Here is a 24,942-nt window from a genome sequence, read left to right as displayed (position 1 = left end):
GCGAAAAAGTAATGAATTAATTCTGTGGCGTCATGCGTAGTTCTGAACGCATGCTCAACGCCCAGATCTGCGTAACTGCGTGAACACAAAATGCAATAGGAAAGAACATAAATGAATTGAAAAGAAAGTACGCTCCGTTTCGCGCTAGGTTTTGTTAGTATGAATTTCTGACACTTATGGAGATGAAATGACGACGTGCGTCCTGGGGCAACCGACTGGTGCTTGACGTAGCCAGCCCAGTCGGACGGCACACAGCGCTATTTTTATGCCCTTTCGGAGGCTGATTAGTGTGTTAATCTTTGTGCAGGAGACGAGCTGTAGCTTGTCTCCCCCAGTTTGGGCTTAACGCCCTATTCCTGGGTGCACATTAGTACTATAACACAGCCCCACAAAAAAATTGAAATTATTTTCTCCGATATTTGAGGAGGTGCACTTTATGTTTTTGGGGTTGCTGAAGCCGAATCCGGGATCCGTTTAACCCCATCACGTCAGGGTTAAGGGCATCTGAAGGTCAAATTGCGGAATGACTATTAAAAAATCTGGAAAAATCTATATACAGGGTGACCCAATTTAAACGGGCACCGCTCATAACTCGTCAGGGACAGCCACAATCGAAAAAATGGTAGAGACCAAAGTTGTAGGATATCGAAGGGGCAACCCGATGGTGACCTTGGATTTGACCTTGAACGCGTTTTTCAAGGTCATTTGAAGGTCAACTTTAGATTTTTAAATAGGAACCTCATTCTTTTATTGCGGGAATGGAAAGAGCGGTAAATTTTACGTTCAGAATGGTATGTTCGGTTGCGGTACTGAAGGTCATCTCAATGTCCTGCAGCCAGAATGAAACCCCGCCTACGTAATTCCTCTAGCAACGCCAAATTAAAAAAAAGTGGTAGAGACCAAAGTTGTTGTATAGGGGGGGGGGGGGGGGGGAGAATTGTGACCTCGAATTTGAGCCAGTCCTACAAGGTCATTTCAAGGTCAAATTATTTTTTTTTCAAACTTTACTTTTACTTTGTATCCGAGATGAAATCCCTTCTTAGATGTTCTCTGTCCAGCGGCCAAGACGCAAATGAGCCCTCGCTAGCGTCCAAACATAAGTCTCGCTATTCCCCGAATGATCCCTTCCGACGGTTAACTTGCGAATGACTCCTCTAGGTGGTCGCCACCTACCTACCCGAACTCCTGATGTGCGAAAAATAAAAATGGCTCCCGAAATAAGCCTTTTAAAATAAGTCCCGCGCTCAGTCTTGCCACCGCGACTCCGTCGAACCTTCCCCTACGACGCTTAACTCACGAATGATTTTCAAGCAGGCGCCCCGGCCCCGCGCCGTACCTGCCGCCCGAACTTTCGATTTGCAAAAATAAAAATAGCCTCCGAAAATTGTCGAAAGAGTCTCACACTCGGCCTTCGGCCAAAAATATTAACGAAAATTTTTATTAAAAAGCCAATCATCGATACAGAAAAAGATTAAGTAAAACATCGAAGTATTGTAGAAAAACGTCAAAGTTTGATAAAAACGTAAAAAAAATATTAAATGTTTTATTTTTAAAAAATCATAAATTGATAAACCGTAATGCCAAAATATGAATAGAATTTTACAATAAAAAGCCATCGATACAGAAAAAGAAAAAGTAAAACATCGAAGTATAAAGTAAAAAAGTTTTTATATTTATTTTACACACATTTATTATTTGAATCAGAAATAAATTGCATTATGTTTTTTTAAATAACGTTGTTGTTTTTCCATTTAATTTATTCATAAATTATTATTGTTTTAAGTATACATAGATATACATACATACGTATGTTTGTATACATATGCTATACACACATACATGTAAACACGCATGTTGAAAATACATATGTATAAGCAGAATTATAAAGTTTGTAATACATACCATGTCGTCACACAGATTATACATACAATTACTGGCAACAGTTAATATAATTATTTAGTGATAATTCCACTGTATAAATATTTTAATTCTATTAGAAATATTTTTGCAGCAGAAATTGGTAGGTACTTAAATTTTTTGCACTTTTCTATTAGATAAGTAATAATAAACAACCAACAACACTAAAAAATGTATGTTCATTATTTAAACTTGTACAATATGTAAGCTGTAAAATATTGTATTTAACACGATAATAATTAATTAATAACATACATATTAATATAAAATATTGCATCTAAAGTTATGTTAATGTAAAAAAATTTTTATCTAACGTAGCAGAATATTTATTATTGTTAACAAATGAAGATTGTACTTTTTACATCATTTCATTTAATATTAAAAATAATACGAATATACATTTTCTATTAAAATTTTTGTATTAATGTCTTGTATAAAAAAAGTTCTGCAATACGTAATGAAGGTATTTCTTGAAGAATCAATTTACTTAAAATTAAAAAATGTTTGATATAATTTCAAGTCATAGCGATTATTCTAGAAAATATTGTTTAAGAGCTAAATATTCCGATTAATTACCCATATTTTAAATGTATGTATAAGTTTGATTTCACTTCATAAAATTTAATAAGTTAAAATAAATCTTTTACTAAAATACAATTTTTAAAAACAATTTTAACTATTTTATAAGTTATCTATTAAAATTTACTTTTAACACTTTTGGAATTACAAAATATTTATTTATTATCTATTTCATAAAAGCTTCCTAATCAATAAATTATTTTATAATAAAAAATTAATAATTACTATTTGCAATTAAATAATTGTTTAAGTAGTTTTTTATTTATTATTTTTTGCAGAAAACAGTCTAAGTTCTAGTAATGCAGTAGAATTTTTAAATTTACTTAGATATTTATCGACTTCAAATACTAATTTAATAATTGAAAATATGTGATTTGAGTCATTTTTTTTATTTTTGTAATATTTATAATCTAAGTAAATATGCCGGACTATAGTCGAAGCGAAATTGTTGATATTTTATTGATTTTGGGAGAGTGTCGAAGAAATTATAATGCAGCAGCACAATTATATCGGAGGCGTTTCCCAAACAGAAATCATCATCCATCTCGAAGTACGATCCAGAGAATTGAACAGCGAGAGAGGCGAGGACCTCAAAGATGGTACGCTAAATGATTAAAATCTTTTCTTCTATTTTAAATTTACTACTTCGTTTAAAGTGCAACATTTTACACGCTTTCAGGATCCGGAGTCGAAAAAGTGGGTGCTGTTTGAAAAACAATAATTTGACCTTGAAATGACCTTGTAGGACTGGCTCAAATTCGAGGTCACAATTCTCACCCCCCCCCCCTATACAACAACTTTGGTCTCTAACACTTTTTTTTAATTTGGCGTTGCTAGAGGAATTACGTAGGCGGGGTTTCATTCTGGCTGCAGGACATTGAGATGACCTTCAGTGCCGCAACCGAACATACCATTCTGAACGTAAAATTTACCGCTCTTTCCATTCCCGCAATAAAAGAATGGGGTTCCTATTTAAAAATCCAAAGTTGACCTTCAAATGACCTTGAAAAACGCGTTCAAGGTCAAATCCAAGGTCACCATCGGGTTGTCCCCTCGATATCCTACAACTTTGGTCTCTACCAATTTTTTTAATTTGGCGTTGCTAGAGGAATTACGTAGGCGGGGTTTCATTCTGGCTGCATGACCTTGCGATGACCTTCAGTGCCGCAACCGAACATACCATTCTGAACGTAAAATTTACCGCTCTTTCCATTCCCGCAATAAAAGAATGGGGTTCCTATTTAAAAATCCAAAGTTGACCTTCAAATGACCTTGAAAAACGCGTTCAAGGTCAAATCCAAGGTCACCATCGGGTTGCCCCTTCGATATCCTACAACTTTGGTCTCTACCATTTTTTCGATTGTGGCTGTCCCTGACGAGTTATGAGCGGTGCCCGTTTAAATTGGGTCACCCTGTATATGTTTTCGGGGTCGCTAAATCTGAATCTGGGGTTCTCTTGACCTTGGAGTGTCAGAATCAAGGTCAAATGAAGGTCAAAACCATAAAATTTGATGATATGATAGTTTTGACCCCGGATTCCGAAAGAGCAGAAAATTTTACATCCGAATACGTATTTACCTTTTTTTTCGTCTTTTAATACGTCAACAAGTCATTTTGTGAAGGTCTATCCATCTCCTGTTGTCCGTTTGTGATAATGGACTCGCTTATCTTCAAACGATCTACGTAGTGATTTTCGTTTAGGTGATGCTTGAACGGTTTCTACATCTCGTTTCAAATTCCAGCAATAGTCCGCCATCATACTTATACCCCATGATCCTTGATAGCGTTTTTCCATATCTTTCATATCTTGATGACACCTCTCTCCCTGCTCTTCACTGAAATCGCCTAATTTGGCTGGAAAGAAATCAAGATGTGAATCTACAAAATATAATTTGATACTCATATTACGCCCTAAATTCTTATAGTTTTCAATCATATCACTTACTAACTTTTGATAATTCTGGCTTTTAATATTTCCTAGAAAGTTCTCAGAAACTGCACGAAAACTAGTCCATGCAGATTCCTCTAAGTCCGTCATTTGTGCTGTAAAATTGACATCTTTCAAAGAGCGTTCGAATCTGTGGATCATCGAAAATTCCTGCCTTTAACTTGACTTCACTGAGTTTGGGCATTTTTTGCACTATATATTTGAAGCAATTTCCATCTTTATCTAAGGCTGTGACAAACTGTTTCATAAACCCAAGTTTGAGATGCAGTGGTGGAATTAAAATTTTTGATGTATTCACAAGAGGCGGCTGGATGACGTTGAACGATCCAGGCTGCAGAGATCTTTTTGGCCAATCCTTCTTTATGTAGTGATTTTGTCGATCCCTGCTATCAAAAAGACACAAGAAGCAAGGGTATTTGATATTTCCGCTCTGCATCCCAAGGACAATTCCAATGATTTTGAGGTCACCACAGATTCTCAATTGATGATCCTTATATTTTATTTTTTCTAGGACAATTTTGATATTTTCGTAGGATTCTTTGAGAACTGTGGAGTAAGCTATCAAACTGCGAATAGAAGAATCTATAAATAATCGCCACTCATTCGATCTGTAACTGTCAGCTTTGACATTATTCATGAGTCCGAAAATATCATTACAATATACTAATCCCACTGATTCATCTTTTGTGAAAAAAGATCCGAAACTCGAGCTCTCTCGTCCTATAAATTGAAATCTTTGCACGTTTTTCCAAAAGATTTTTTTGTTTTAGCCTTGAAGCCAAAAGTTCATGAGCTTCTTTCGACAACCCTAATTCTCTTCCCAAGTCACTTAATTCATTCTGCGTAAACTTTTGAGGCTCTTTATTTCTTTTACTTTGCATTCCATCGCTTCCACTTCCTTCATCTGAACTCATGTCGCTGTCACTTTCCTCTATCTGTACTTCTTCCTCACTCATCTGCATATCTATGTCTTCCTTGCCTTCTATTTCTGCAACGATATCCTTGAACTTACCCCTATGCTTCAAAATCAAAACAGGTGGAACTACTTTATCGGTATAAATATACTTGATTTTTGATTTACTTTTCCTATTGAATCCATGAGTAATTGCCCTACAAAAGAAACAGTCTTGTTTTGATTCCGGCATAGTCCATTTTACAGGTGCAGAGTATTTCAAATTTGAAAGATCTTTATTGTTGTAATATGTAATCAACATCTTATGACAATTCAGACAAACGATATGTGGAACCCAATTCTTATCTTGATTTAATATGTTAAGTGAGAAACAATACTTGTATGCAGTATTAACAACATGAGTAATATTTTTCCGGCAATGTGGTGGTGTGTACGAACCACAAACATAACAGAAATGATATGGGGTTTTTGGGTTGTCATGCTCATGTCTATGGGTTCTACTACTTGTAGCTTTATACTGTGGTGAGGCCAAGGTAGCCACCTCAACAGAGCTGGGGTCACTGGATGACGACGCCTGCGGGCCCGCTTTCCCACCCTGACCAGCCGCCGATACTGGGGTTCCATCCCCCTGCATCGTACATTTTTCCGTTGTGTTTGCCATGACGGCATACGCGTCCTGTTCCAGGGACTTTGCCGGATAGCGGGACAACTCCGTTGCCCGCCGTCACCAGGGGGAGGTGCCCTGGATGCAAACACACGGATTAAATTTTTCGCTCTTTCAGAATTCGGAGTAAGAAAATATTATATCGTTATATTACGACGTGATTGGCTCAAATGAATACCAGAATCGTGATCAACGACCCGAAAAATATCAACTCATCAAAGACCCAAAATCTCAATTTACAGCCAAAAGCTGGAAAATGGATTGGATGGCCACCCCGTGACCTACAAAGGTCTGTTCTAAAAAAAAAGTCAATACATATTCGGATGTAAAATTTTCTGCTCTTTCGGAATCCAGGGTCAAAATGATCATATCATCAAATTTTAGGGTTTTGACCTTTATTTGACGTTGATTCTGACACTTCAAGGTCAAGAGAACCTCAGATTCAGATTTAGCGACCCCGAAATCATATATATAAAATTTTCCAGATTTTTTAATAGTCATTCCGCAATTTGACCTTCAGATGCCCTTGATCCTGACATGATGAGCCTAAACGGACCCCGGATTCGGATTCAGCAACCGCAAAAACATAAAGTGCACCTCCTCAGATATCGGAGAAAATAATTTCAATTTTTTTTGTGGGGCTGTGTAATCAAAAAAAAAAAAAAAATACAAAAGTTTCCTCGGGAAAGAATCGCCCGGTATTACCTATACCAGGCGGGATTAAAATTCGCAATTGATTACTGGACGCTCCAACCTCAGCTATCTCGTGGTTGCGGTTGTCCAGGTCTCACTAGCACGGCGTCAGGGCGAAGGAAGTAACTTGCGCTGCGTCGTGGCGTACTGTGTGAAAGTTCAGGTGAGAATGACTATGGCTTCCGCACGACGCGAGCATGTACGAGAACGTGGCGCCGACAAGATAAACTCGGTAACGCATTTACATATACGCAATGCTCTTACCGAGTTTATTCACGCGCAGACGCGATACGAGAGCACCTGAAGGAAACCGAAGCGTACGCGGCATGAGAGAGCGACAGAGAGAGAGAGAGAGAGAGAGAGAGAGAGAGAGAGAGAGAGAGAGAGAGAGAGATAGAGAGAGAGAGAGACCCGGGCGAGCTCCGAAGCGAGAAAGTAGGCGAGGCTAGCGCGCACTGGCGTACTATGTACTGTTGGCTCTCGCGCTTCAGTACAGGCCCGTATCTACAAAAAATAAAATCTAGGGCGCAAGTGCCCGAATGGACTCGGCGACGAGACGGACCAAAAAGCTTTTCTCTCCTCCGGGGAATCTTCCTTCGACTCCTTCGGTGGGTCTTCTTCCGCCAACTTCGACGCCGGCGTATCACTGGCATCATTGACTGCATGACATGAATCGGAGGAGACGGACTGATTATCGCTACTCGAAGATTGGCGATACTTGTCCGAGTGATTAGCTTCATTGTCTGGGGAATAGTAGAGAGAGAACAGGTGTTCGTCGCGATTCTCCGACTCTTTAGCCAATTCGTACAGCAGCGCATTGATGCGTTTTTTGTGTCACTGAATCTGGCGTACCAGTCTTCGGACGCGCCGTCTCTGGTGTTTCGGAGCCATAGTACGGTCGGAGAGCTGTGGAATTGAACGTACCTCTGATAATATCTGCATCCGGGTAACGCAGTTTATACGTACACTCATTATAGACGTCACAAACCACATAAGGTCCTTCGTAGAGGGAGAGGAACTTTGCCACCACCTTGGATGCTGCGTCCGAGTTACAGGCATGCACAAGAACTTGATCGCCGACCTGGTAGATGCGCAACTTTCGTTCCGAATTACATTTATCCGCGCGCTTCTCGCCTTTGGACTTTATACGGTTATAGACGAGGGTGAGTTTGTCTTGATAGGGGAGTTCCTTTCGAGGCGGCAAGGAAATCCATTTTTCCCAGAATCGCATAGGAGCAATTCCCAAAAGAATCTCGGAAGGCGTAAATTCAGTAGTATCATGATGAGATTCACTTAAGCAGCCCTGGACGAAAAGTAACCAATGAGCCCAGGCAGTATATTGATCAGAGACGAGAGTGCGAAAAAATCGTCCGATTTCTTTATTGACCCGCTCCACCATATTGCTTTGAGAATGCCGAATGGCAGAGAAAATCCGCTGAATCCCTTCAGACTTGAGTCGATCTAACCATTTCTGTGATGTAAACTGGGTCCCGTGATCAGATTGTATCTTCTGCGGCTTTCCGTAACGTGGGATATAATCATCGAAAATCTTACGGCGAGTGGTTCGAGTATCCGCCTTTTTGATCGCGTAAAGTACGACGAACTTTGAAAAGGTGTCGAGCACGGCTAAGATGTGCTTAACTCCCCCTCGACTCGGGGGGAGGGGACCACAGAAATCAATTGAGATTAGTTCAAGAGCGTGAGAGGGTAACATCGGCGATGATTTCCCGAAACTGCTGGATGTATATATCTTATTACATTGACACGAATCGCATCGCTTAATGATCCGACTAGCGAGACCCTTTAAATTGGGAAAAAAGAAACTTTCGGAGATCATACGAATTTCTTTGTCCCGAGATGTCCGTATAACTGATGGGTTTCGGATATCAGACGTTTCACGAGGTCGTCCGTGAGTACGATTTTTTTTTCATTTTCGTCTCCTTTGACTAAAATCGACTCATGCACGGAGTAATCCTTATAACTGGAATCGAGTTCGAGCGTATTAATGATTTTGATGAGCTTTACATCGCTCTGTTGGGCCTCCTTAATTTTAACTAAACCTTTGCGTAATTCGGAGCAGGGCTTACGTGAAAGGATAAGGCCAACCAGCGTGTCTTGATCGCCTTTTACAGAGCTACGGAGTGACAATCGGCTTAAAGCATCAGCTGCTATGTTTTTAACGCCGGGAACGTAATTGATCCGGGGGTGATAACCCTGAATCGCTAAAAACCATCGGGTCAAACGGTCATTTAGAAATCTGGTTGAAAAAAGGAACGTGAGAGACTTATGATCGGTTTCTATAATTAATTCCGAGCCTACTAGGTATAAGCGATATTTTGACAAGTTCCATACTATGGCCAATAGTTCCAACTCCGTGGTAAAATAATTGAACTCAGCCCCGTGCAGAGAGCGACTAGCGCAGCAAACAAGACGTTTATATCCCTCTTCGTCCAACTGATACAACACACTACCAAGTGCTTGTCTGCTTGCATCAGTGCATAGGACAAAAGGGCGAGATTTACTGGGATGATAGAGGAGCACCTCCTCACTAAATAGATCTTTGACTCGAGAGTTATCGGATTGGCCTGAAAAACTAGGGCAGTTACGTGGATTAATGTCCATCCGACGGGCGGAGGTGAAAACTGAATTCAACGCGCTCGCTTGCTCCATGGTGTCTAGTAAGTGGACTAGTGCATCAATGGTGGTAATCTCTCGAGACATGATGGCTACCTGCATCGGTTCGTCGAAGTGGCGAGAGAAACACTCGACCGCTGCTTCCTCCGAGGGTTGGTTCGAGAGTGCCCGAACCATATTATGCAGACGAAGCACGTACTCACTACGACTTAAATTATTAGTTGCTTGATATGAACCGAATTCAAGTTCGCGCTTTATCTTGGCTTGGGTCGCGTTGTTCCAAAAGTGTTGGAGAAAGTGCCTTCTAAAATCGTCTAAAGTATTGACGCGGTTGCGAATATGCTCCCACCAATCTGAGGCTGTACCACGTAGAGGTTGCTCGATTAAATATCTCGCTGCGTGCTCCGTCGTTTCTATTGCTTCGATATAATTAAACAAATTATTCAAAAACCGGATTGGTTGCTCGAAAGGTGCTCCGGAGTACGTGGGAAGGTCAATCTTGACTTGCGAGGCGCCTCGATAGCCATTTCCACTACCCAGTGACTTTGTTTTTGCCTCGATTAGTTTGATCATTTCTTGCCGGTTAAGCTCTATTTTTTTTTCTAACGCGCGTTGTCCTCCGACGACATCAGCGAAACGTTCATGGTGTGTGAGAAGGCGATTATGTATCACGAGCGAATCATCCCAAGCTTCGTTTTGAGCCTTGGTGAGATCCTCACACCGTTGCGAAAGGTACTGAATATCCGTCGCATTTTGCTCGATCGCTTTACCCCGAAGGTTAACCTGGTCAGTGAGACGAGTGTCCCATTGTATCAAACGTTGACAGAGCTCGTTCACCTCCGTGACCCGTGAGCTAAGCAGCTCAGTGCGTCTCTTTAAAGTACACTCGCGATCATACATGGATTGAAAAAGCTGAACCGACTCAGTTTGAAATACATATTGAGCATTATCCGCGGCTAGATTACGGTTGATATCCCGAGAGTCTGCAGGGGCAGATGCTGAGCCGCTTTCGTCGCCTTCGGAGTGACTGATCTAAGCTCAGCTGGAGAAATCGCGCCCGATCCTGGGGGTATAAACGGACCGAAAAATTCGTTATCCTCAAAAAGCATCTGTACGCGGTTCACTTTCAGCGCCGGCATCGCTACTATCGAGAGCTGCTGTGTTTGGTGGATTCGGGGGCCCGGGAAAAGTACGCGTGGTTCTCGAGGGATCTCGTACGCGACTGCCTTGACCCCGACCTCGCTTCGGGATAGTACCGGTTGGATGATTCGTAGGTACCTTCGGCATACTGACAAAAAAATGAGAGAGAAAAACAGATGAATTTCTGACACTTATGGAGATGAAATGACGATGTGCGTCCTGGGGAACCGACTGGTGCTTGACGTAGCCAGCCCAGTCGGACGGCACACAGCGGTATTTTTATGCCCTTTCGGAGGCTGATTAGTGTGTTAATCTTTGTGCAGGAGACGAGCTGTAGCTTGCCTCCCCCAGTTTGGGCTTAACGCCTTATTCCTGGGTGCACGTTAGTATTATAATCAATAAAAAAAAAAAATACGAGAGTTTCTTCGGGAAGGAATCGCCCGGTATTACCTATACCAGGCGGGGTATTAGAATTCGCAGTTGGTCACGGGATGCTCCAACCTCAGCTATCTCGTGGTTGCGGTTGTCAAGGTCTCACTAGCACGGCGTCAGGGCGAAGAAAGTAACTTGCGCTGCGTCGTGGCGTACTGTGTGAAAGTTCAGGTGAGAATGACTATGGCTTCCGCACGACGCGAGTATGTACGAGAACGTGGCGCTTGACAAGATAAACTCGGTAACGCATTTACATATACGCAATGCTCTTACCGAGTTTATTCACGCGCAGACGCGACACGAGAGCACCCGAAGGAAACCGAAGCGTACGCGACATGTGAGAGCGACAGAGAGAGAGAGAGAGAGAGAGAGAGAGAGAGAGAGAGAGAGAGAGAGAGAGAGAGAGAGAGAGAGAGACGCGGGCGAGCTCCGAAGCGAGAAAGTAGGCGGGGCTAGCGCGCACTGGCGTACTATGTACTGTCGGCTCTCGCGCTTCAGTACAGGCCCGTATCTACAAAAAATAAAATCTAGGCCGCAAGTGCCCCAATGGTTCTAACTCGGCGACGAGACGGACCAAAAATACAAAATTTTGCTTCCGCACATCCATAGAGCAGCAATGGTCGGAAACTGGACCTTGCATCCTTACAAAATTTGACGAAATGTGAAAGTGTACAGAGTACTTAAAAACTAAAACTTAAAACTTGAGATTAAAATAATAAATAAAAGTTGCGCATTTATATGTATATATACAAGTAATATCGTAAAAATTAGACATTTGTAAAGATAAAATAAAAATTTTGTAGAAAGGATGAATAAAACATTAAAACGTAGACACATGTTGAGATGATTATTGTAGTCGAGGATCGGCGAGGGCAGAGGGTTCAGCTAAATGTGATTTAAAGGCAGACGGAGGGTAATTAGCTTAATGCAGCTCTTGGATTTCTTTAGGAAGCTCATTCCATGGCTATACCGCTCCAACCCGAAAAGAGTTTGCAAATGTCTCCGTGCCGAATTTCAGAATGCAAAGATCAAGTGCGTTGGCTCTTTTGGATCCAGGGCCCTCGGTGTCCCGGAACTTAAGGTGACTACGTAGGTAATAAGGAGTAGTTGACCTCAGAGTTGTAGCCAGAAGGTTTAAAGTTAGGAATCTGAGCCTACACTTGTACGAAGCAATCCCGTAATTTTGTATTTGGGCGAGATGTGATGATGTCGTTTGATACCCTCAACGAATCGCATTGCGGCGTTTTTGCAATGATCAAGTTTGGTCGCAAGCTCGTCAGGCAACCCGAGAAACAGGGCCGGACAACAACTTGACCGATTCGCAGGGCTGGATATTTTGCCCGTCTACCATGATAGGAGGCAAGTTCTGCTGATTTAGCCTTGCCTCGAAGCCGCGCGAGCCGAACCAGGTGGCTTTGGTTTTTTTGCCGTTAATGCGAAGTCCGTTAGCTTCGAGAGAGAGAGAGAGAGAGAGAGAGAGAGAGAGAGAGAGAGAGAGAGAGAGAGAGAGAGAGAGAGAGAGAGAGCTGTCAGAGGACTGGACCTAGGCCTGTGGCCCGCCGTCTGCTGCACGAGCGCGACTCGTGTGCGAGAATAAGCCCTGTGTGGCTACATTGTGCGCGGGCGGCATCACTGCACCGCGTTGTAGGGAAGGGCTGGGCGAAATTGAGAGTGTAATACAATTATTTTCCCCTCTCCCTAACGTTCTCCCAAACGTGGTGATCGTGTCAAATCCTACGATTAATGAAAATCCTGTGTATGCGAGGCGCTAGGTGTTGCGCACCTGTGTTAGGAGGTACAGCGTCGCACTATGCGTATCTCGTCGCTGTTGTATCCAGATGGCGTGTAGGGCTGATGAGCGTGTAACTTGTAATGAGCTAAAGACTCGTCGAAGGCCACCGGTGCCTGTATACTCAGAATCTCCTGCATTATTTTCCACGAGGACGTACTCTGAATTTGAGACTCTTTAAGAACTTTATGTTTTGACATGTTAGCGCTTTGGCGATTCGCTGACGACTGAACTTCTCGCTGCGACTCGTCGGCTTGCTTATAAAGCCAGCTCCGACTTTGCTGCTATTGTTGTAAACGATACCCATTATACTTGCTTTAGGTCTAATCTGATAGTGATTATCTCTACGCGAAAATTAATTACACTGAGAGAAATGTACAGTGGGGTTGACTGAAAACTCCGGCAGTTTTCACCGGAACGCCCAGGCAAATGATTTAACGTTGAATCTGCCTTAGCTGCTACGGCTGTTTTTGCATGGCAAATAAAGTAAACATTGCGATAGCCTTAGAAATCAGAATTTCAGATTAATTGTTACTCAAACAAACGTTTCTTAACTCAATCAACTCTAATAATCCAATTATAAATATTGTGATGAGTACTACTACCCGTTTTCTTATGTAATTGAGGCAGGTGGGAGCACGACGGAAGAATTGCGGATTTCGCTTAGTGGTAGAGCGCGCGCCTATAAATTTCGGGGTCGCGGGATCGAATCCCGGCTGCGGCGGTTTAACTTTGTGATTTTTCTATCAATTCCAAGGCTTAATTTTGTCACAATATTACTAACAAAAAACTTTCAGATCGAACTTCAGTCGAAGCGGGATCGAACGATATATTCAGGCAGTAGTACAAAAGAGGGGGTCAAGTAGCAAAATTAACTGAAGTCTCCGGTAAAAACTGCCGGAGTCTACGGTTAAATTGGCTTTGGTCGTCTAAGGCTAATTCCACATGAGTTTTTACAGCTACTACAACTGTACGTTTCTCTCAGTGTAGAGGTGGTTAGTATTCTAAGGTACAGTGAGGTATACTCTTTTTTAAGTTGGGTAAGTATATTTTTCATAAAATATGGATTCACAAAAGCTAATTTGTTTAGGTAGTTACGGTCCTTTTCCTATAAGTTACTCCCCTAGTGGAAATGGATTGTGTGCCAAAGTGTGTCAAAGTGTGCCAAAGTGTGCCAAAGTGTGCCAAAGTGTGCCATAGTGTGCTATAATGTCCCTCCCCGATGACATCGCGTGCCGGGCATTTTGGGGTCACGCATGCTGGCCGCTCGTGCCGTCATTGTGACGTCCCCAAGACATCTTTCGTTGGAATTTTCAACAATTTTTTTTTCCTGCCATTTGGGAAGTCATAATGTTGACATTTTGGCGGCACAGCGTGCCAGCACGCGTGCTCACATTGCGACGGCACGAAACTTGTCAGAATGACGGCCATGAGTGCCGGCTGTATTACACCGGCAAGAACGAAGGCAAAATGTCGGCATTTTGCGGTCACGCCGTGTTGGCACTCATGGCAGCATTATGACGACATTTTGAGGAGCTACCTGACGGCATTGTGCCGTCGACCCGTGTTCAAAATTTATTAACATTTGGCGCTGTCAGAGTGCTAGCAGAACGCCTGCTGGGAGTGCTGCTCGCCATGACAGCATTCTGTCGGAACGAAATTCCCGCAGAATGCTGGCTTTGTTGGCTGCGAAACTTAGAAAATTTTCAGCCGCACAATTCACGAAATAAGGCTTTTTAATGTATTATATTTTAAGGCTGTTGATTTTGTTAATTTGGGCTATTATGTATCCACCGGACTTTTTTATTTTTATTTTTTATTTATTTATTAAACCAAGATGATAGCTTACATAGTATACCTTAAGAATACGCATACCAGCAAGCCTTGTAGAGGTAAACTAAGTTACCTGTGTACAAGCTTGGTATATAATAGAAGAATAAAAGACTTAAAACTAGTACTTAAGACTAAAGATAGTTACATTATCAAAATCCTTTCAACAACAATAAACACTCATTACATTTTCTTTTCTTAGAATTTAACAAATTTAACAATTTAAAACTATCTGGAAAACTAAGTATTGGTTTTGATCCAATACTTAATTTTACGTTTTGCCGCGGTTTTGCTTATATCTAATTCCTTGAGCTCATTTGGTAGTGCATTGTAAATTATAATAGCATTATTATAACTGTTTTTATCACTGACTCGTTTTTTGCTCTTAGGTATAATTAAACTTTTCTTTCGAGTAATACTTGTAGACATTTGGAATTGAGTTTTGAGATCTTGATAATGGATTTTAAGGGATTCGAAATTAAATACTTGCTCTAGGTTTAATGGACTATCTTGTATACTAAAAGTATTTTTGTTGATAATCTTGAGAATTTTTCTCTGTAAACTTTGTAATAAATCACGGTTATTTCTATATGCACCACCCCAGGCTACTATTCCATAGCTAATTATGCTGTGGAAGAAAGCATAATATATCATTCTTAAAGTTTCTGTTGACATAGTGTGTGATAGTTTGTGAAAAATATAGACTAGATACTTTGTCTTTTTTAATATATATTCGATGTGTTTATCCCATTTCAGATTGTAGTCAATGACAATTCCCAAGTATTTGTAATACTCAACTCTAGTTATCTTTCTATTTTGAATTCTTAAATCAATAAGTTTCGGTACACTATCGCAATAGCTTCCAAATGTCATACAAACTGTTTTATCCACATTCAAAGATAACTTATTTACCGCTAACCATTTGTATATCACAGTAAGAAACCCATTCATACTTTTTTGCGCCTCTATCCATGTATTGCCTGTTGCTATAATTGCAGTATCATCTGCGTACGATAGAATTGATTCTAGTGGAATCTCCTTTAGCATATCATTTATATATATACAGGGTGTTTCATTTTAATCCGACCACGACAAAAAACCATGGAAAAACTAATTTTAACAAAAATGGCCTTAACAAAAGTTGAAGGGGGTAAAGGGGGCCATCGAATGACACAAACACCCATGACCTTGAACTCGATTTTCAAGGTCATTTGAAGGTCATTGTATTTTTTTAACGGGAACCCCTATTTTTGACCTCGGAATACGGAGCAGCGGAAAAATTACGTCGGAAATGATATTTCAAGTTTGCCTTAGTGACCTTGAGAAGGTCAATTCAAGGTCAAATAAGAAGTATCAGCCTAAGATTGTTTTCCTTTCAATTTTTTCGTAGAATTATCATTTTGTTATTGTAATCAACAATAATTGACTTAAAATGTGATTATGCTTTGCTGACTTTAAAGCCATTTTGTAAGGTCAAAAGTGCAAAAATGCAATATCAAATGTTATGTGGAGTCCATATTTATATCCTAACTTTAGCGTTACCCAGGAACAATGACGTGGACGTAATAGGATTGTGTTCCCTTTGGGGTGCTTGATTAGAGTGAGTCCCCTTGCCTCTCACTTTTATTATGTACAGATTTGAATGTGCCCAAAGACACCACCATTTTTTTGGATTCTATTCAGTTCTTGGGATGTTTTCGTAAGCGAAATTTTATCCTATCTTTAGCGTTACTCAGGAACGACGTGGACACAATTGGCTACTAATTTTCCTCATCGAATTTTGCCTGAATTTATTGTTGAAATAAATAATTTATTTTGTAAAGATGATTTTTCATGTTGAATTTTCCCGCGACTCATTGTTGAAATAGACAATTTTTCTTATAAGAGATCTCTTTTCATATGAATTTATCCTCTACTCATTGTTACTTACACTTAGTATTCAATAGTTTACTAGTTATTGAATAGTTATTGATTAGCCAAACTAATCAAATATCATTTGTTTAACATTTTCTCTTTTTCATTCATTGACCTTTATTTTTTCTATTAAAATTTATTACTCATCGAAAGCTATCTAATTTGTTCAGTTTGGTAAAAACAAAATTTTTTATTGAACTTGTTATAAATTTTTAACAATGGCTGATTATCCAGCCGCTGAAAGGGTTGATATTGTATTGATTCTTGGTGAATAATCACTCACTCTATCACTCTATCACTCTAATCAAGCACCCCGAAAAGTGAGAGGCAAGGGGACTCACTCTAATCAAGCACCCCGAAAAGTGAGAGGCAAGGGGACTCACTCTAATCAAGCACCCCAAAGGGAACACAATCCTATTACGTCCACGTCATTGTTCCTCGGTAACGCTAAAGTTAGGATATAAATATGGACTCCACATAACATTTGATATTGCATTTTTGCACTTTTGACCTTACAAAATGGCTTTAAAGTCAGCAAAGCATAATCACATTTTAAGTCAATTATTCTCTTAATGTTTATTACAATAACAAAATGATAATTCTACGAAAAAATTGAAAGGAAAACAATCTTAGGCTGATACTTCTTATTTGACCTTGAATTGACCTTCTCAAGGTCACTAAGGCAAACTTGAAATGTCATTTCCGACGTAATTTTTTCCGCTGCTCCGTATTCCGAGGTCAAAAATAGGGGTTCCCGTTAAAAAAATACAATGACCTTCAAATGACCTTGAAAATCGAGTTCAAGGTCATGGGTGTTTGTGTCATTCGATGGCCCCTTTTGCTCCCTTCAATTTTTTCAAGGTCATCTTTCGACATCAGTAAAATAAAACCAGACAAACAGCTGTTTAGCAGATTTTTTGTTATTTGACCTTGAATTGACCTTCTCAAGGTCACCGAAGCAAACTAAAAATATCTTTTGCGATTAAAATATCTTCAATGCCCACAGGTGGCCTTGTAATTCCAACAAATCCAGGAATATATCCTTTATCGAAAAAATTACACAGGAATTCTTGGCCCAAATGATCGCAATCCAATAAATCAATATTGAAATCTCCTATTACTAAATGATTTTTAATGTTCCTCTTTTTTATCAAATATTTATTTAAATCTAAAATAAACTCAGTCTTAGGTATGCCATGAGATCTGTACATGGATGAGATTTCAATATTGCTATTATTACTTAAGTTAATTTTCGTATTTACAATTCTAATCCTACTCTGTTGAACAATTTCTGTGCTCTGGACCAAGTTTCTATTTACGAATACTATAACTCCGTCATTCCTATTTATCCTACTATCATTGTAGTAAGACTCGTACTTATAGTTACTCCCGATCAGTTAAAAAAAATTATGATTAACCTGCTCAAAAGTTTCAGAAAGAACAACAACAGATGGTTTGACGATCAGACTTTCAAAAAATATTTTTACCTTATCAAAATTTGCATTCATGCTTCTTACATTTAAGTGCATAATTATATCATTTTTGTTGCCAATTGTCTTGTTTAGATCGCCAATACCACTGTATGTTTTTTCTTTCTGCATTGAATCCTGTTGTATTATATCTAGATAATCAAAAGTATCCATTTTATTAATTTAAGTTTTACTGCTTCTTAACCTTGTATTTTTTGCTGGAGCAGCATGAGGTTGAATTGGTGTTCTAGCAATCTTCGATTGTTGATGTTGCTGATGCTTGGCTGCTTCACTCCTTTCATGTCTTTGTTTTGTAGATATAGGTAGTTCTTGTGAAGGATTTTTTTTATTTATTTAAGAAAGATTTATGCGTGTAATGAAGGGAAACCAGAGTGAACTTGTGAAGGATGTTTCATTGTGTTGTCCGTGGTTGTGTTGTGTGTATTAGTAGTATTGTAACGTTCTCGATTGACTTGATGTACTGCCGGTAAGGTAGGCCTAATAGGATAGTCAGTGGAGTCTATATATAGGCTGATTTTTTTCTTCAGGATGTTACACTGGTTTCTATCGTTAGCAGCGTGGTTGACGTCAAGCTTTGTATTATATTTGCTGTTTGAAAAAACACAATTCAGACACTTAAAGGCGCTGTTTGTGCAGGTACTAGTCCTGTGTTTTTCTGCGCACTTGAGGCATACAGAACTGTTGTTGCATTTATTACCGTTGTGCCCGAATCTTCCACAATTGTAACATGGATTTATATTTATAGAGTCATGTACTTTGCAATTTTGGTAGCCAACAAAAATCCTGCTTTTATTCTCCTTGATGAATTTGTATATGTCCGCAGGAACCTCCATCAGTACTGTAGTTAAGCCACTGTAATTACTTTTGTACATATGTAGTACTTGCCCCTTGTTAGTAAAACTCCCAAAATTTCTCATGTTTATGTCATCCTCTATGTCCTCCATTTCCATGTTACTGTAGTTGTCGATTCCGACAATTTTGATTTTAGGATTCTTCAACGTATCTTTCTTAACCTCACATATGCCTTCAAGGTTATGTTTCAAAACCGATTCAGTCAACACTGCACTTTCACTATTCAAGCAATTGATAAAAAGTTCTTCTTTTCTGTTTACGTACAAGTTTTTTGTTTGTATCTTCTTTTCAGTAACTAAGCACTCTATAACTTTCTTTTTGACGTCCACTGCTTTATTACTCACATTTTTTACAGTTATCTTAGGCACTTTCTTTTGTAACAGTTTAGGAAAACTTGTAACTTCTACATACGAAAAACTAGCCGCAGGGCTTTCATTTTGTTTAGTTAGCAATTTTTCTCTAAGTAGTATGTTTTTTTCCTTCAATTCGCTGACTAGCTGTTTCAGAAGAAGGTTTTCATTTTTTATTAGCTTGTACTTTCCTTCAATATTGATGTCAAGTTCATCCTGTTCTGCTGTTGAAACTTCAAGTAGTAGATCTCTCCTTACTTCTTCCGTTTTATTCAGTTTTATTTGTGCAATCAGTAATCTTGTTGCATCGTCTAAACTTTCCTCTTCTATTTTTGAGGTTAGGTTTGTGTCACTATGTTCTGGGCACACTATTAAGTTACCACTTATGAATTTGATGTCGGTTGTTTTTTGTGCTAAATAACTAAAATGATATACTGCATCACATATGATGCAAAATAATGTTGTTGAAGTTTTATTGCTATGACACTCAAAATTTGAGACACACTTATCGGGAGGCATCCACACTCCCGCCATGTTGCTGGCCCCCCCTTTGTTCCTTGCCAATTTTTATTAATTATATTATTATGACTACTCTTTCATGACTACCGAATTTATAGCAGCCTGCCAGTTTCGCGCCTTACACGAAATAAGCGGCGAATATCAATGTTGTTAAACGCGTTAATAATAATTTTGGTGATTGTTTATTACAATAACTTGCAACTTTATTAACATCAACAGCTGCTCGCAATACATAAGGACACAATTAGCTATGACTTGTAACAAGTGTTCGTGGTCGAGTGGTAAAGTGCCTGCCTGCTAACTGAAAGGTTCAGGGTTCGATCCCCGTTAGGGTTTTAATTTTTTTGTTTTTTCGCTTAATTTAAGTGCCGGCACGATGCTTGCACCGCGTGCCGTCATTGTGCTCAGCACAATGCCGTCATTTCCGTGTCCCGGAGCAGGGGTACCTGGACGTCACGCGTGGCCCATTCCGTGCAGTCTCAGTGCCGTCATTCGGCCAACATCATGTTATCGGGGAAGAGATGTTTGTTTCCGAAAAACCCATGTGTGTCAAAGTGTGCCAAAGTGTGCCAAAGTGTGCCATAGTGTGCCAAAGTGTGCCAAAGTGCAGAAAATTTCCGAATTTGAACACTTTGGCACAGTATGGCACACTTTGGCACACTTTGGCACACTTTGACACACTTTGCCACACTTTGCCACACTTTGACACACTGTAGCATACTTTGGCACACTCAATTATTTCCACTAGGGTCGAGTGAATCTTGTGCCATTCCTCTGACAATTTTATTGATAAAGACTTGAAGAGTTGAAACCAATTCGATTTAAAATAAAAAGAGATAGGGAAATTGATTGCCTCCTTTGCAGCACGGTCAGTGATCTGCATACCTGTGCTACTATTGTGACCTGGGTTCCAGGCTAGTGAAATTTGTTTGTTTCGATGAATAATAAATCTGATACTTAGTATACAGTCTAGGGTGGTTGCCGTTGTTTTTGGATCTATCTTTTTATTATATTTAATGCTTCCATTGAGTCTGAAAATAGGATAACCCGTTTGAAATTATTTGACTTAACGAATCTGAGCCCCATCAGGATAGCGCATAATTCAGCATGGGTGGTTTGGCTGCATCTACGTAAATCCTGTCGTACTCCGAAAATTTAGTCAGGACTATTTGATCTAAGTTTGATTTTTCGGCGCTAAGAAGATTGGCCGTGACCACCTCCAGGTGAATTTCAGGGTCATGGCTTTCGAGTGGAAATTCGTATGGGATTGCCAATTCTGTTCGAAAAATGTCTTGCATTTTATCCTTTATTTTGCTATAAATGAGATTATTTTTCATGATAAATTTTGATTTTTTATTTTTGTGGACTGTATTTGATAGTAGTTCAATAGTGGATATTATGGGGTTGTTTTTCAGACTGGCAGATTTTAGCAAATATTTATATGTGAGGGTGTCTCTACGATGAGCTAGAGTAGTTTCTCCAATAACATTCAGGGATACTACATTTGCGGTGAATTTTGGAAGTCCTAAACACATTTTTATTCCTGAGTTGTGAACAGATTCGAGTTGTTTAAGTTGAGAGGCAGCTGCATTTGAAAAGCAGGAGTAACCCCATTCTAGCGTGGCTCTCGTAAGAGTCTTGTAAGTGTTGAGAAGTAACCTTGTTGTGACCCCAAATTTTTTATTTGAAAAGGCTTTTATAAGATTTAAAGTATTTACTGCTCTATTTTTAATATATTTAATATGGTGAACCCATTTTAATTTATGGTCAAAAATTACTCCTAGAAACTTGACCTGATTTGATGGAAGAATTTCTGTGTTTCCAATTGTGATTTTACAATCTAGTGGCAATTTTCTTCTGTTATTAAAAAAGATTAATTTAGACTTATGGGGGGCTATATTTAATCCTCTGTTTCCCAACCATATTTTAAGTTTGTTTGCTCCTTCTTCGATAGCTTCAGCGGCCCTGTATGGATTTTTGTGAGAGAAATTTATGGCACAGTCGTCTGCGAATTGCAAATTATTGCATTTACCTATGTTAGCTATTATTTTCCTAACATATATATTAAAAATTAGGGGGCTAGGAACCGAACCCTGTGGAAAGCCCTTATATGTAGTTTTGTCCGCTACGTATTTTTTGTTAACGTAAAATGAAATGTTTCTACTTCTAATGATATTTTGGATAAAAGATATAATGTTGCTAGAAATATTTAGTTTGATGAGATCATTTATTAGTGTGTTGGGGTCTACATTATCGAAAGCTCCCTCTATGTCTAGTGTTAGGGCAGCAAAAACTTGTTTTTTTGACAGGGATAGATATGCTCTACTAGCTAGTAAGGTGGTGCTATCTTGGATGGATTTATGCTTTCTAAACCCGTACTGGGACTGAGGAACGATGTAGCTTTTTTCGACAAACCATTCCAACCGATTTTTGATTATTCTTTCAAGAAGTTTGTGGAAATCTTTAGGGAATTGTTTAAATTTGATCAGATAGTTGAATATATTTCTAAGAGTTTCTTTGGCACTATGCGGAAGTCTTTTTATTATATTGTTTGAGATCATATCTTTTCCTGGGGACGATTTGGATTTTAGATTGTCAATCGCGTATTGCATTTCATTTGTCGAGATTGGATTGTCAAGTTGATGGTTGTATTTTGTGTTGGGGATAACTATAGGGAGTTTTTCAGTGCTTGTACAGAGTTTGTCGATAGTTTGGGTAATCATGGGGTTTTCATAGTCAAAAGCTTCTACAGATTTGGGCGTATTTATGAACCCCTTCAACCCTTTAATCATGTCCCAGATTGATTTTTTACTCGATGGTCGATTAAGGGATTGCAAGAATTTTCCCGTGAATTCTTTTTTGGTAATTTTAGTTAGATTTTTGACAAACTCATTTGTTTCTGCATATTTACGTAAATTCTCACTATTTCTGTTTTCCCGGAATGTAGATGTGGCATTGTTCCTTTCATTAACCGCAATGTCTAGTTCTGTCGTCCACCAAATCGGTTTCGTGACCTTAGAGGTTCTATTTTCCTTAGATATTTTGGCACCTGCTTTCTTCAGTTCTTCAGTAATTAGTCCTGTAAATTTTTCGTAAGCTTCAACTGGATTTTGGGATGAAAAATTGTTTTTTAATAACTCTAATTCTAGTGTTTGTTGGAATGAGTCCCAGTTAACTTTGTTAGTATTAAGTTTAGTTCTATTGGTGAAAAATTCTGGAGTTTGTTCTGAAATTGAAATCACAACCGGAAGATGGTCGTTACCTAAACCGTCCTCCAATATGGACCAATTTGTATTGTAAATAAGATCTATAGAAACCAAAGTTACATCGGGGGATCCAGGTTGAATGCTTAACTTGGGAACAAGCTACGCTAGTAGTACTACTAAATTAGAATTAAGCATTTCTGAGACCAGCCATTTGCCTATTTTGTTTTCTCTACCGGAACTCCACAGAGGGCTATGTGCATTGAAGTCGCTGCATATCAGTACATTTTTAAATCGAGATATGAAATTGATTAAATCTTTTAAAGTTTGGTTTTCGAGATTAATTCTATGATCTCGGTAAATATTGAAAATATTATAGGTTGATTTGTTTGATTTGACTCTAACCGCTAAAAACTCAAATCCGTTGAACTCTGGGACTTTTTGAATTTGATTACGACTTAAGTCATTTCGAACGGCTGTAATTAAGCCACCTCCATGAGTATCTGAAACACGATCTTTTCTAATCAGGTTAAAATTTTTAAGTCTAAAAATATCAGAATCATTTAACTATGTTTCTTGAAAGCAAGCTATATTGAAGTCATTTAAAAGGATTTCAATTTCAAATCTTTTGTCTCTCAAGCTACGAGCGTTCCATTGCAAGAGTTTTATAATATTTTGTAGAATCATTTTTAAAATAATTGTTTGAATGAGTGTGGATGTTCGTTATTTAGAGTACTTGAAGATTGAGCAGATTTGCAGATAATTTGATGATTTTTTGGAGTTTTTTCGAGAGAACGTCTGTATAGAATCGCTTGGGATGCGTGTTTAGATATGGAATTTGACGTAGGACTAATGGTGCGGTGTTGCTTTTGTTTTAAAATTAATAGAAAGAAATAAAAAGATATTATAGATAAATTGTAACAAACATTTGGACTAGAATAGTGTTTAAGTGAAAATTGACTAAGTATTGACTGGGTTAATTCCCATTGGTAATACTGTTTGGGATATTTTTCTCCTTGGAAATAAACGTAAAAACCGCGGTATTCATTTTTATATTTTGCTGAATAAGAGTGTTTACCGCTGAGAGAAGTATACTAATGTTTATGTTTGTCGTGTCTTGAGTTTGAGGGACATATGATTTTGATACTTCCATTGGGTCGGAGATATTTTGGTTAATATCTCCTCGTCATCGAACTGTACAATAGGCGGATTGATTCTACGCCTTATGTTCAGTGTTTGTAAACAATTTGGGTCTGACTGAAGCGCCCGATTGTTTAGTAAGGATTCCGAGTAAGGCCTAAGTGAAGAGTTTTCCTTGTAGTGATTTAAGCATCCGGAATTGAATTGATTTTTCGCATGGCTTAGCGAAACATTTTTCGTAGCTATTACGTGTTTAATCTCTTTTTGTTCTATTAATTTAAGGCATGATTTGTCGAGAGCTGAGTGGTTACCCTTACAATGTATGCAACATTTCGATAGATTGCATTTCTCATTCGCGTCTGTATGTTCATTCGAGCATTCCGGGCATACACTATTTCTGCTACAGTTATTCGTAGAGTTACCGAATCTGAAGCATCTTTTGCATTGGAGAACATTAAAAAAGTAGGGATAGACCTTGACTGCTATACCGTCGAATTTAACTTGTTCTGGAAGAGAATTTGCATGGAAGAAAATTTTGATAGTATTCGTTGGTGTAAGAACTTCGTCAATTTTTTTGTAAATTCTTTCGATTTTTCCCACCTTATATTTTGATTCTATAGCAAGAGTAAGTTTGTCAGCTGAGTAAGATGGGTCTATGCCGTGGACTTGACCGATTTTAAGGACCTTGTAATTCGGGATATAAGGTGCCCATCCCTCGGGAAGGTTTTCTGGTTCTTCAACCAGTTGATTGGCATCATTAAGATTTGAGAAGGTTAGTTCGATCTTATGTGGTCCTATTCTCCTAACATTATCAAAATTTACATGCTAAGCAATTAACAATTGACCGAGTTTCAATGGATCCATATTTCCGATATTCGCGTTATTTTCATCGCTAATAGAGTTTTCAATATGTAATAAGAATGGTGCTTGAGAGA

At 39.0% G+C, this 24,942-nt stretch overlaps 1 protein-coding gene across 6 annotated transcripts in view; it reads right to left on the bottom strand.

Annotated features, from left to right (window-relative positions):
• The window catches only part of LOC103317583, a 44,514-nt gene that overhangs the window by 9,978 nt on the left and 9,594 nt on the right, over positions 1-24,942 (bottom strand). The window contains exon 1 of one of the 6 annotated variants that reach the window (XM_031925839.1): positions 10,939-11,131. The exons of 4 other annotated variants lie outside the window; for them this stretch is intronic. The gene's annotated coding sequence lies outside the window, so the exon portion shown is untranslated. Of the gene's footprint in view, positions 1-10,938; positions 11,132-24,942 lie in introns of those variants that run through there. One more of the 6 variants, XM_032601780.1, reaches the window with a different exon arrangement.

Source organism: Nasonia vitripennis (assembly GCF_009193385.2).
Source record: "Nasonia vitripennis strain AsymCx chromosome 3 unlocalized genomic scaffold, Nvit_psr_1.1 chr3_random0005, whole genome shotgun sequence".
Classification (NCBI taxonomy): Eukaryota; Metazoa; Arthropoda; class Insecta; order Hymenoptera; family Pteromalidae; genus Nasonia; species Nasonia vitripennis.
This window is presented reverse-complemented; position numbering and strand designations above follow the sequence as displayed.